The sequence below is a fragment of the Girardinichthys multiradiatus genome, chromosome 1, assembly GCF_021462225.1.
Source record: "Girardinichthys multiradiatus isolate DD_20200921_A chromosome 1, DD_fGirMul_XY1, whole genome shotgun sequence".
In the NCBI taxonomy this organism is placed as follows: Eukaryota; Metazoa; Chordata; class Actinopteri; order Cyprinodontiformes; family Goodeidae; genus Girardinichthys; species Girardinichthys multiradiatus.
The window spans coordinates 10,863,772-10,876,841 of record NC_061794.1 but is presented as its reverse complement, the minus strand read 5'-3'; the positions used below and the strand labels follow the sequence as shown (position 1 = coordinate 10,876,841).

The 13,070-nt window shown below is 38.7% G+C and overlaps 1 protein-coding gene across 4 annotated transcripts in view; it reads left to right on the top strand.

The window, feature by feature from the left end:
* chchd6a (coiled-coil-helix-coiled-coil-helix domain containing 6a) overlaps positions 1-13,070 on the top strand; it is a 120,701-nt gene that overhangs the window by 45,877 nt on the left and 61,754 nt on the right. The window lies entirely within an intron of this gene.

The following is a 13,070-nucleotide window of genomic DNA, read 5'->3' as shown; positions in this document are numbered from 1 at the left end:
GTCATTTAATCTTTGGATGATGGGTTTAGCGGTGCTCTGTGAGACAATCTTTGGTCCTCAGGAACCTATTTCTTCTCTAATATTGTAACAAACCTTGAGGCCCTTCACAAAACAGCTGGATTTATACTGAGATTATTCTACACACAGGTGAACTCTGTTTTCTCCTTTGGCTATATCTGAAGATAAGTGGGTCCACTGGGTTTTATGCAGGGTTATCAGACTAAAAGAGGCTGAATACAAATGTACACCACACATTTTTAGATTTCTGTGTTGTAAAAAAAAAACAAAAAGTTATATTTTCCATCCTGATTACAATTATGAAATACTTTGTGTTGGTCTATCACAGAATCCCTAACAAATTTATTGACATTTGTGATTGTAACCTTACCTAATGTGAACAACTTGAAGGGGTACACATACACCACCACTCAAAAGTTTGGACACACCTTTGTCATTTAAGGGCTTTTCCTTATTTTTCCTACTTTCTATATTGTAGATGCAAAGGGAAGACATCAAAACTATGAAGCAAACGTTTATGGAATTAACAAAAAAGTGGGAAATAACTAATCATCTTTTATATTTTAGGTTCTTAAAAATAGTCCCTCTTTACTTTGACTTTGCACACTCTTGGCATTCTCTCATTGAGCTTCACAAGGTAGTCACCTGAAAAGGTTTTCAAACAGTTTTGAAGGTAGGAATATAAATAAAGACAAACCATTGAATGAGTAGGTGTGTCCAAACGTTTGACTGGTAGGGTACTTTTGCAAAGAACTTTATATTTTCTTTACCTTGAGTTAAAAAAAAAAGGTAACACCCCCTCCACCCCACCCCACACCACGTCATATCCATACTCATGCAATTGCATGAGTTATGGGCAGGTCTCGGGGTCAAACTGGTGACTGTTTGCATTCATCTCATTAGTAACAGGTTGGCTTTGGGGAGCGAGTCAATGGCTGGCAGGCTGGCATACGGGTGGCACAAGCTGTGTTTGCTATCGAGCTTAGGATGTTTGCAGACAGACCTCTCTGTGTGGCTGTGTGACTGCATGTGTGCATGTGTTAGGATAGAGTAAGATATTATTTGCATAGATGCTGTGTACTCAGGTGCACATGTACAGTATAGGCGGATTCATGTATCAGTCTCAGAGCTCAGTGTGTTTGCAGACTGCAAACCAGTCATGGGCTCCACTGCTCAAAATTTTCTTTGTTCCCAGTCAGTACTAGGCAGTTCATTTTAACGACGCTTTGATTTTACAAAAAATATATTAGCTAGTGTTGAAAAAATAAAAGTCTGTACTAATACTATCAGAAATACTTCATACTTGATACCCTCTTTGATATTTTCTTTCAAGGCACAGGCTCTTTCTGATTAAGACAGTAGTTTCTTTGACCAACTAAAAGTAAGGAGTTTAATATATCCAACCGTCCATTGTCTAGACCCACTTATTCTTGCAGGGTCGGTGGGGAGCTGGTGTGAATCTCCAGCAGTCATTGGGTAAGAGGCCATGCATTCTTGGAGAGAACATGCAAACACCTTAAAGAAAGACCCCAGACAGGGATTAGAACCCAGGACCTGGTTGCTTTAAGGCAACAGTGCTAGTAACTGTGCTGCTGTGCAACCCAGAGAATATTATAATACATATTTTGTGTTGTTTTCCTGCAGTGGCGTATGTTCCCTGGATTCAGTTGAATAAGAGATTGGTTTCTTTACAAGGATCTGGTCTATGCAAATGTATTCAGCAGCAACTGTTCCACTTCTGTTTCTTGAAATTTTGTATCATATTTTCTCTTGCATATGACTCTGACCCCAATCTTAACATGAGCTTAGTCCACACCTTTGCCTTAAGCCCTAGCCCTAAAAATTATGGTCCACCACATTAGGACCAAGCTTTTGCCCCCTTAAGGCCTATCACTGTTTAAAAAGTAGTTATACAAGAAAAGGTCCTAAGGAAGTAACATAAACATGAACGAATACAAAGATGCACTCTAGTATTAGTCACTAGCCATTGCTATTAATTAGTTTACCACTGTACTGAGGAATAAGGTTGGAAAGCTGGTCCTTTTGCCCCTTCATCATTTTGTAGTTTGCTGTTACTGTTGTCAGCCATCATTGTTTAGGTCCTATGCCGGAATGTAGTGGCTGAGCGTCTGTGTGTCTGCAGCACTGCTGTGCAAAGTTGTGTGCCAACTTGAGAAGATGAAAACGGCTAAGTTTATATCAATTGTGGCACAAATGGGTAACAATAAATGTTTTGTTTTGATTATATCTTAATGTCATTTATTTTGACAATCCAATTTTAGCCAACTTTAGACCAGATTCTTGAGCTTTATAGGTCTCTCTTCAATTACCAATAAGATAGAACCATGTCTCTCTTGGATATCTTGTGAAAACACCAGTAAACCATAAATCAGTTGTAATATGAGATGTCAATATTTTTCTTACTTCCTGGGCCCACCATTTAATATCTGGCTAATTCCTCCTTTTTAAATTTCTCCTGTTTCGCTCACTGACGGTCTTGCTGCCTTTCTGACTGTTTTGCACACACTCCTGTCATAATGAAGCATATTTTGAAGCTTGTGGAAATAGAGCATATAGAAGAAGATAATAATCCTCCTCCAAGTCTGACAGGTTGCTTGACAGGCTGTCAGGAAGGCCTCTGCGAAGAGCACTGGAAATATCTGCACAGTAAACACACATCCACTGCTTTATTCCGAATGAAACGTAGTGGCTCTGCTTTTATTCCTGGCAGAAAGGGGGGATTCCTGCTTGGGAAGGTGCAGACACCTGCTCATTGTTGTGCTTCCAACACTTTGGAGCAAGTTGTTTAGTTCCTACCGACATCCCCTTATGCTAACCTTAAATTATGTCTTCATTATAAAATGAAGAGATTTATGCTTTGGGGGCTTATCATCTCCCCAAAATACCAATGTGTTGACAATTTTATGTCCCCAAATGTGCACCTACACACATGCCCATGTAAGTGTATATATTTAAACATATACACCCACACTGATGACATATTGCTGATATTTACGTGATCCCGACAAGATGGAGACATTCTGGCATTTTGATGAATACCTCAAGGTTTTTTTTGTGTGCCTTTTTTCACCCAAAGTACTATATTAAAACTTCACTTTTCTGCTGTGCTGCACTTTCTTATGGAAATGCGTCCACTCTGGGCCTGATGCACACCAAGTCAAAGTTGAATGCTTTCATCCTGTAAAAAGCTATCTGCTCAATATGCTGCACCGAAGGCTTCGGATCTGCTTATTAGTTTAGCTTGTTAGTAGCGTCTTCACCGAGGCTGCACCCATCTGGAGATGAAGATATGAGTTTCATAATAAGTTAATGGTACTAAACACAGCAGTGTTGCCGCTGACTTTGCTGTTGCCTCATTATTTTTCCTGTGCAAAAGAAGTACTTTTGCATTCCGCAACTGTGGTAAACACCCCTCCCCCCCATGAAGTCTCTGCGGTAGTATTTATATTTATAAAAGTGTGAAGAGTCCAAAGGAAGGGCATAATATTATGACTACCAAGGAAAAGTGAATAACACGTATCTCTTCGTCTTGGTATCTGGAAATACCAAGACGAAGGAAATTGGAAAAAGACCAAATTGTGATGAGTCAAGAGTTTTTCCAAAACTCTTCTGGGGTGTTTCATGTCTGCAGTAGGCAGAATCTATCAAAGTGTGATCTAAGGAACGACCAGTGTGAACCAGCGACAGGGTCACCAGCAGCCAAAGCTCACTGTGGGCTGCGAAGCCTGGCCCATGTGTGCACACATTGGCTCACATAAAGGTCAGGGTTCAAAAGAATAGTCCTTTTGTGTTGTTCAGTGAACAACACAACTTGATCGGACTGCTGCTGAAGCCCATCCCAAGTTTAGATAAGGTGGGTGTTTGGAGGTTAAAATCTCCCACACACCCACCTTTTTAACTGTTTTCAGAGAATGTGTGCATATGTATGTGAGGGGGAGAGATACAGGAGGAACAGAGAGAGGGAGGGACATAAGACCTTGAGAGTTTTTGTAGTCACCGGAAGATCATAATTTGTTCCATCTACAATTATCCCCCCATTTGAGCATGAATCTGTATATTCTCATACCATGCAGTGTCCATTCTTAGGACTTCATCAGCATTGCTCTCTGACTGTTACCTTTATGACGGGCTTCATTATGATTGCAATTTATTTTCTGCTTGGTTATATGATGCCATTGTTACAATAATTGCAGCATTGTGATGAATTCACAAAATTAAAAGAAATTGAGAGAAGAAACAAATCTGTAAAAATCTTTTAGAGCTGGGCATCCACGCCAGAGTTCCCCATGTATAACATTTTAGAGATGTGTTCCTGTAGGTGCTGGTTGCTTGCAAACATGTGTAGACAGCTGGTGAAAATTGTTTCTTGCAATCATAATCAGTGGGGAAGCAGAAATCTGTTTGGCTATTGATGGCTGATGAATGCAAAGTGCAGCTGCTTCCACCTTCTCATATCTAACAAGCTGCTTGACTCCCTGTGTCAGCTTTGTTTTTCCCTGGCTCTATGCACTTGTTTGTAATATTTCACGTCTTCAAAATCCCATCTTTTAAAAAGTCCTAGCTGTTAATCATTATTTTTAACATGCTACACTTATTAGTGTCTTTTTGTTTTTCCCGAAGCGTTTCAAAAACCGCCACACTGTCATGTCTGGAGCTGGAAAGGAAAACATTAAGAAAGCAGATAAATGAATGCCCAGTGGGGCTGTCATATTAAAGCTAACTTTTGTGTTTAAAGACGACATTGTATAGGCGAACGAAGACACTAAAGAAAAGATGAGAGAAAAGGAAGGGTTTAATTTAGTTTATTAGACTATTTTGAATATGGTAGGAAAGAATAAAAGTAAAAGAAACCAGAAAATATGTAATAGAAAATAATAACATATATGTAAACAGAGATTTCAGTTCAATGTTATGTTCAAATTTATTAAAAACTATTGGCCTGATCTTCAAAAGGTTTGCGTGTACAAAACCACACACAATCTTGTTGGCGTCCGCAAAAGTGATCTACCGACAAGGTGGTAATCGGATTGCATATTTAAAATCAGCGGAACAGCGCGCGCAAACTTTTTAGTGCTTTTGCCTCATGAATATGCAAAACATATGATAATGACCTAAAAGCGCAAATATATGGTAGGAGGATATGCAAATATAATCCCTTACCTCCTGCAATGCGATTTATCAAACCTGAAACGGATTGCGGGTGCTGTTTTTGAATCAATATTTAGCACGTTTGAAATGCAGATACTAATAGGGACGCAAAAATGTCTGCTGTCACTGTGACCAGAAGAAGGCATAGATAGAATGACAGATGACAGAGAGAGAGAATCTTTTGTACATGTGTCAACAGATTAGGGTTGTCAAAAATAAAAAATAATAAAAATAGATGAGAATAGAGGATTCTATGTGGGATTATCTAAGATCTGATTTGGAGCCGATCACAAAAGTCATGACAAATCTATGATAAAACTCCTTGCAAAACCTCTTTTCTTATGTCTGGATCATTCCAGCGCACCATCGTTGTCAGTGAGATCATCTGTTGCTGAGGTACAAACCTGATCATGCAGAAGTGCGCACATAACTGATCATCCACCAGAGAAGACGCACTGCCTGTTAACTGTAATTGCACATCATGCAAAGGATCCGCGCTGTGCTTTGAGGTTATTAATATAATTAAGAGGAAATAAATAAAGTCATTATTTTGCAGATTAAATCCTTCATTCGCAAACTGAATACTAAAATCACTTTTTAACAGGTGAAAAATCACCGTTTAACACAGCCTCTTCAATGTGGTGAGAAGGACGGTGTATGCTTTAACCTTGTCACTAAACAAAACAAAATGCATTATTGACAGTAACATTATGTCATTGCAGAGCCACTGGAGATGGATCAGTTGAATTACGTTTTTTGCAAATGAACATATGCTAGGGGAGAATTTATACAGTAGAAAATTATTTCGTGTCACTGAAGAACAATGGTATATCTTTAAAATATTGGCAAAACAAACAAAACGAATTCCTTAAAATCATTGGACAATAATTAATTTTTACATAAATGTTCAATTCAAATTCTTTGCAGGACAGTTATGTGATGTTAAAATTAGTAAAGCTATAATATACAGATAGCCAACTCCTACAACAAACAATTTTTATGTTGATAATATTACATTTAGGGATGGGTGCTGAATACTTTTATCGGTACCAACCGAATTCCATTGGTAATACCGAGTACCGATTCACATAAAATAAAACTGCACTTAAGCGCATCATTGTGACACTGAGGGAGTGGAAGAGTGGGCGATTTTCCATGCCAGACATGAACACAGCATTGCACGCACAAGAACGTAATGACGTCAGTAGTCGCTGGTACCATCAACAAAGCATGGCTGATAGAAAGCCCTCTAAAGTATGGCTCCACTTTTCAAAATGCGATGCAGATTAGGCTCGCTGCAATATTCGTGATGCAAAGAGCAAGGCCAGCAGGCAAGGAATACTTCTAATCTGAGGAAGCAGCTGGTTAAGCACCAGATTTTTGTCAAGGCTGAAGACACAATTTTCGTCAGCTTCAGATCTACAGCTACATCTCCTGCATTCAGCACCGTTAGCACACCTGCATCCGTTAGCAACTGGTTGTCTGCAGCCAGCAACATGGGAGAAGAAATGTTAGAAACAACTGCGATGTTACAATACAAACAGCTGGATGTTATGATATATTCATAAAAGTTTATATGTTGAGAAATAAATATGTTAAATTGAAAAATTTTGAGATTTTATTATTTAACGAATTAACATTTCCTACCACATAAACACACAGTACCGGTATCAATTCCCAGGTACCGGGCATCGGTACCGTATCGGTTCAAATATGAATGTTACCATCCTTAATTACATTTAGGGTTAAATATTGTGGCTGTTTATGATAAACTTCGAACTCTTCAGACACATTCTCTCTCAAAAAAAAAAATAAAATAGAACACAGTGAGCCTCTGAAAATAATTTTAAGTTCAAGGGAGGCAAACCTCTAATAAATTCCTTAACTGACATGTTTGTCTTTTTTATTGTTGATATTGATTGGCCAATTTGTTGTGAGTTAATTCGAGCAAGAGAGTTAACAAAGCTGTGTGCGCTCCTGTGGTGTTGTCCGCCTAGACCAGCTTCCCCGTGTGCGCACCGATAGCCAGATGGTGGAGGGCGCGCGCTACTTTAGACACAGCTCTGCCCTCCTGTGCAATCACATGTAATCCAATATTTTGATTAAAGGGGAAGCAGGATGTAGTCTTTGCCTCAAAGGGTCCGTCCGGACCCCAATCATAAAGCATCTGCTCGCAGAACAACTTCAAACTCAGCCTTCCGCATGCGTAATTGTGCCATCAGGTGTGCCCTGCGCAAATGAAGAAGGAGGCAAAATAATGTCCTGAGGGCAAATGCTGCGATGACATAACTGCTGCTGTGAATAGCAACGAGAAAGGTTAACAAACTTTAACAGTCCAGAAAAGCAGGAGCAAAATAGAACAGAAGGGGAAAAAAAATCATTCATATTGATGCAGCACAACAACCCCTGCATGTTTTAAGCAACACAGCAGAGAGGATCTGTTTGCTTTTTCTTCTGTTCCACTGGGGCCAGCAGCAACCAACCAGTATCACATGCAATTTCCTCATTTAAATATGGTGGTCTGCACCTCTTTTGCACCTGTTATTCATTGCACGAGCAATCTTTGAAAATCGCACGCAATATGCCCACTTATTGCACGTGCAATTTCTTTTTGCCGCAAGAAATTTAGCACCCCTCATATGGAATCTTTGAAGATCAGGCCCTGACTGTTCATAATGTGGTGCAGTGCGAATCTAAGAGGCAATTAAGAATGATTTTGTTGTGGATTCTACAAGATTGTAAATGTATAAAACTAGCAGATGTGTCTAGTTTTTTAACATTTCCTTGTGCAAAGTCTCTGAGCACCTCTAGATTCGCCATGCAGAAAAACCAATGATTAAAGTTAAGGGTTTTCAGCAAGAATGTGGGAAATAATCAGAAATAATCATAATAATTTGTTTCACTGTTTGATATGAGTAAATGTTACAGGTATGGGCATTTCACGCAGCTGGATTGTAACCAGGTTGTCACCTGAACTTCAAAACACAAAAAGAAGAAACATGATCAAGAGACAAAAGACACAGTAAGCTATTTATTAAAAATGACAATAAAACTTAAACAAGCTGTAAGACCATAGCCCCCAGAAAACCCAAACAGAGCTAAAGTATTCAAAGAAAGGACCCAGTGCTTCATCTGCTGAAGATCTTTTCATGGAGGGCATCTACAGTCTGAAACATATGTCATTTTTTGTAAACCTTCCTTTTCATCCATCCCCTACATTTTTTAATGGGAATTAAGATCAGGAATATGCAGGATGGATGTTATTCTTTTGAGAGATGTCATTTGTCAGACAGATGATGCAAACCGCAGCATTTTCCTGTTGTACCACCTTACAAAAAGGACCCTCAGTGAAGTGGGTTGCCTACTGCAACATCTCCAGATAACTTTCTTCCACCTTTTAACATTGCATGTTTGGTACTTCCCTTGCAAATGGGCAAGTTTGTCATGCGGGAGGAGAAGTGGTCGTCAAGGTGTTTTTGTCCTTTAAGGCCATCTCTCACAAATGTCGTCTTATGGTTACTGGGCTGCAGTCAGATGGTGAGGACTTTAATTTACGTCAAGGATCTGCTTGTGTGGACAGCCCACCGGGGGGGCCTTCCACTGAACATTTTTGTCCCAACCCTTTGAGGAACAATTAATACATTTTAAATGACCGTCTTACTGCATTCATTCTTTGCAGCGATGGAACACTATGAGAGACCATGCGTGTGCAGCTCATGAATCCTGCCACATGACAAGACAGAAAACCTTTTTGTGTTTGCTATCAGGGGTTCATGATGGTGTCTTCACAGCATCCTCCTTTTCGTCTTAAGTGATTTGTTGACTGCCTTGGGTCCCCCAACTGAGTTTTGTACATTTTCAGTTAAAACAAACTATCATGTATTTATTGTATACTAAAACTTATAAATGCACCTGACGCAAAATGCATCATATAATCGCTGTCTCTAGAGACTAAGAGAACCATGTATATAGTGTTTTATCCAACATGAATCTGATTTTCAACTACAGAATGTGGTTTGATTTAAATATGCCTGCTGTTTGATTCATTGACTGAAAAGGTTCACAGGATATTATGGAAATGAATGAAGCAGGGTGATAGAATTTTGTTTGGTAATTTTACTGATTCTGCTGCTTTTGATTTGCATCTAATAGCTAAAAAAGGGTTCATTCTGAAATGTCTGGAGTGCAGGTGAATGCTGAAAATTATTCAATTACCAAAAGCGTTTTAGATCTTGTAAGGACCTATCACTTGGAATTACTGGAGAAACCCTCTAGATGCGATGCAGATGATTTAATACTGCAATATTTCTTGGAATTTGCAGATATATTGATTGGCAAATGTGTGATTAAAAGCATTTTCTCAGTAGGTTGATGACATAACGTAGAGCGCTTCTCGGTAGATAGGATTTGTACTATAGAACCATGCATGTCCACTTAAAAAGATTAATATTAAGAATTGAACGCTAAGCTGTCAGCCAATCATCTGCTTTACTGTAGCTAACTATTCCAAACATGGCAGTCAACTCCACTAACTCTACAATTTAACCGTACAAGATGAGCTCTGATTGGTGGTACATACAGCAGATGGAACTTGTCATAAATGGTGTTTACAAAGCCCACCCACTTTGGAGTTTCTTCAGCTTCTCTAAGGGGAGTAGTGAAACAGGATGAAGACCTTGCCCAGACCCTGTAAGGACCAACAACATTCGGCTTATTTCTTTTTTTATTTGTTTAAATCATATCATCATCTGAAATTGACTTGGGTGTTTCTATGGAACGCCAAAGTGTTCAAAATGACATAAATAAATGAACCATTATAAAATAAGTATCTACATCAATAAATAATAGATAAGGATTTAATGTGACAATGAATTTGTGAAATATTTGACTGCATGTTAAATCCTGAGCTCATTATTATGAAAATATTTCATTTTCTATTAAAAACAGCTTTATGATATAAAAGAATTATCATATAAAAGTTTTACTTAATAATTGAAATCATTGTTGAGGCTATTTTTATTGAATTCCAGCAGCTTTTGTTTATTTCAAAATGTCATTTTTTAAAATTCAGCTGTTATTTCAAAAAGCCAGCTTTTATGTTATAAGGGTGATTTTTTTCCCCCCATGGTCATTTATTTCATGTCACTTTACAACTGAATGGCTGTGGGGCCAATAAAGCATCAACAGGCTGGACCTGCATCCTCATTGGCTGAGCCGTACATAGAGATTAGTTTCCTGGGTACTTGCTCCCTGAGCAGCTACTGCGCCGGCTCAAGGTTTAGGAAAGATGGTGGAGTTTCCTTAACTTCATTCAGCTCTGGTTGAGGGGAATAATTTATCATAGGATGCCGTTTTGAGTTGTTTGGATGACATCTTTCAAATGATCGGGATGATATTTGCTTTCCAGAATGTTAGCATCGACGACGCCATCAAGATTTTAGTGCTGTCTGGCATAACCATCGGGGCTGTTATGTTTCCTGTGTCACCCAGCACAGTTCAAGTGAGCCGACAGTCACACCAGCTCTCTGTTAAAGATTAGTTTCGCGCATAAAGGGAGCATTACGGTAATAGAGCAGTTCAGATGCTTATCCAGGCAACATTTGAGAAATTAAGAGGAAAACAGAAAAGTAACCTTAAGAACATTTATATTAATGACATATTTACAACTTTCACATACATGTTATACCATCTGGTACGCCGCTGCTACAGCCAAGGATAAGGGCAGGCTGCAGCGTGTCATTCGGTCTGCTGAGAAGGTGATTGGCTGCAGTCTACTGTCGCTCCAGGAACTGTACACCTCCAGGACCCTGAAGCGGGCAGGGAAGATTCTGGCTGATCCCTCCCACCCCGGTCACAGACTCTTTGAGACTCTCCCCTCTGGCAGGAGGCTGCGGTCCATCCGGACCAAAACCTCACGCCACAAGAACAGTTTTTTCCCATCTGCCACCAGCCTGGTTAACAAAGCCCGGAAACCACCCTGACACTCTCCCTTTCCCCCACACCCCCCCTTTTTTTGCTGACAGGACACTTGTAACTTGTAACTCTATGTGTTACATTAACGCTCAGCTTGGACTCCTGCTTTACTTGCACTGCTTTACTTGCACAATGATCATCTGCACTGTTGTACTGCTCTTGCATCTTATACTGCTCTATATTTACTCTCACTCACTTAAAACTGTGCACATATATTTATATTATATTGTAGATATGTTTATACTGTTTAATTTGTACTGTATTGCACCGACTACGCCAAAACAAATTCCTTGTATGTCCAAAAACGTACTTGGCAATAAAGCTTTTCTGATTCTGATTCTGATTCTGATTCTGATGTAAAAAAATAAATATTTAACAATTTTACTGTCGATTTTTGGAGCAATAAGGGGTCAAAGAACCTACTAATGTTTATCTGTTATATACTTTTGTGTCACTTTCAGCAACTTATTTCTCCATAATAATGAGATGACATACAATCTCTTCAGATCATGTCAGAGGGTCATTTATTGTTTCCCAACCCTGCTCCTCCAGTACCCCTGCCCTGCATCTTTTAGATGTGGCTCTGTTCCGGTACACCAGACTTATATGATTGCATGACCTTGATAAAATTATTAAATATGTATTTTATTATTTTATAATAATGAGCTTAGAATTTAATATGCTTTCAATTATTTCACAATTTCATTGTCACATTAAATCATTATCATTTATTGATGTAGATACGTATTTCATAATGTTTCATTATTTATTTAATTTTGAACACGTTGGTGTTCTATAGTTTTGGCGTGTAGAATCCTCAGTAAAAATCTTTAGGCCAAATACAAGTGTTGAAGGACAATAGGTTATGAAATATACAGGCCTTCATCTCCTTTAGACAGGGTTCTGTTTTAGTACACTGGTAAGTTTCTTGCGATTTCACAGACAAATAGAGCTTTGTGTTTTTAGCATAACAATAACCACAATTTCTCTTTATGATATTGTCCAGAGGGAGCATCTATAAGGTATAAAGAACCAGTCTGATCACTGATCCCTGAGGAACTCTGTGATTAACTTAAAACCAAGTAGAATGAATCATCTCTCTGATGTGATTAAAAATAAGTTCGGTGCCATTATCTAATCTCTGGAATACAATTTTGTCATCCGTTTCTGCACTGAGGTCCATCAGGATAAGATTAGAGCCTGTTGTAAGGTGCAGTGAGAAAATAATTAGTGACTTTTCCTACCAAAGCCATCTTTTTTTCATGACATAATTACATTTTTCATCAATGAATTCACACATCACATTTATTCATTCATTTTCAAATCACAGTATCAGCCATTATTTTGCTTGTAACTACTTTGTCTACTTCTCTTTCTGTTTCTTTACTGCCTTGCTGTATTTTAAGTTTTTATTTTTCCTCCACATTTTCCTTACCAAGATTGTGAAGTTTGCTGGGTAAATATTTGGGGGAATGCTGCATGTTGAAAGGCCTAAGCTCGGGGGATCTCCAGAGGAGAGACTGCAGTTGTTGTGGATTAGCTGATTGTTTTTTCATAATACCACTGCCGGCATGCACAAGTTGTGGTCCTCTCAGACAGACTGCAGAGGCAAATATCTTGATTTTTCTAAAAAATGTATGAGTAATGCAGCTTATCAGTGCTGAGATTTAGTTTTTCAGCACAGGGCTGGAATTGCTAAATCTTATTCATGATGCTTGTAGAAATCTTCAACCTTCTGTTAGTTTTATGATAAAGAAATGCTATTAAGCTGAGTTGTTTTTGTCTGTAGCCTCCAATGAAAAAGGAGCTGTGAAAGATGAAAAAAAGCTTCTGTAAATGAGCAAAAGAAAATTTCAAGAAAGCAAAACAAAATGTGGAAATGAGTGAAAGGCTAAGAAAATGTAAGCTGT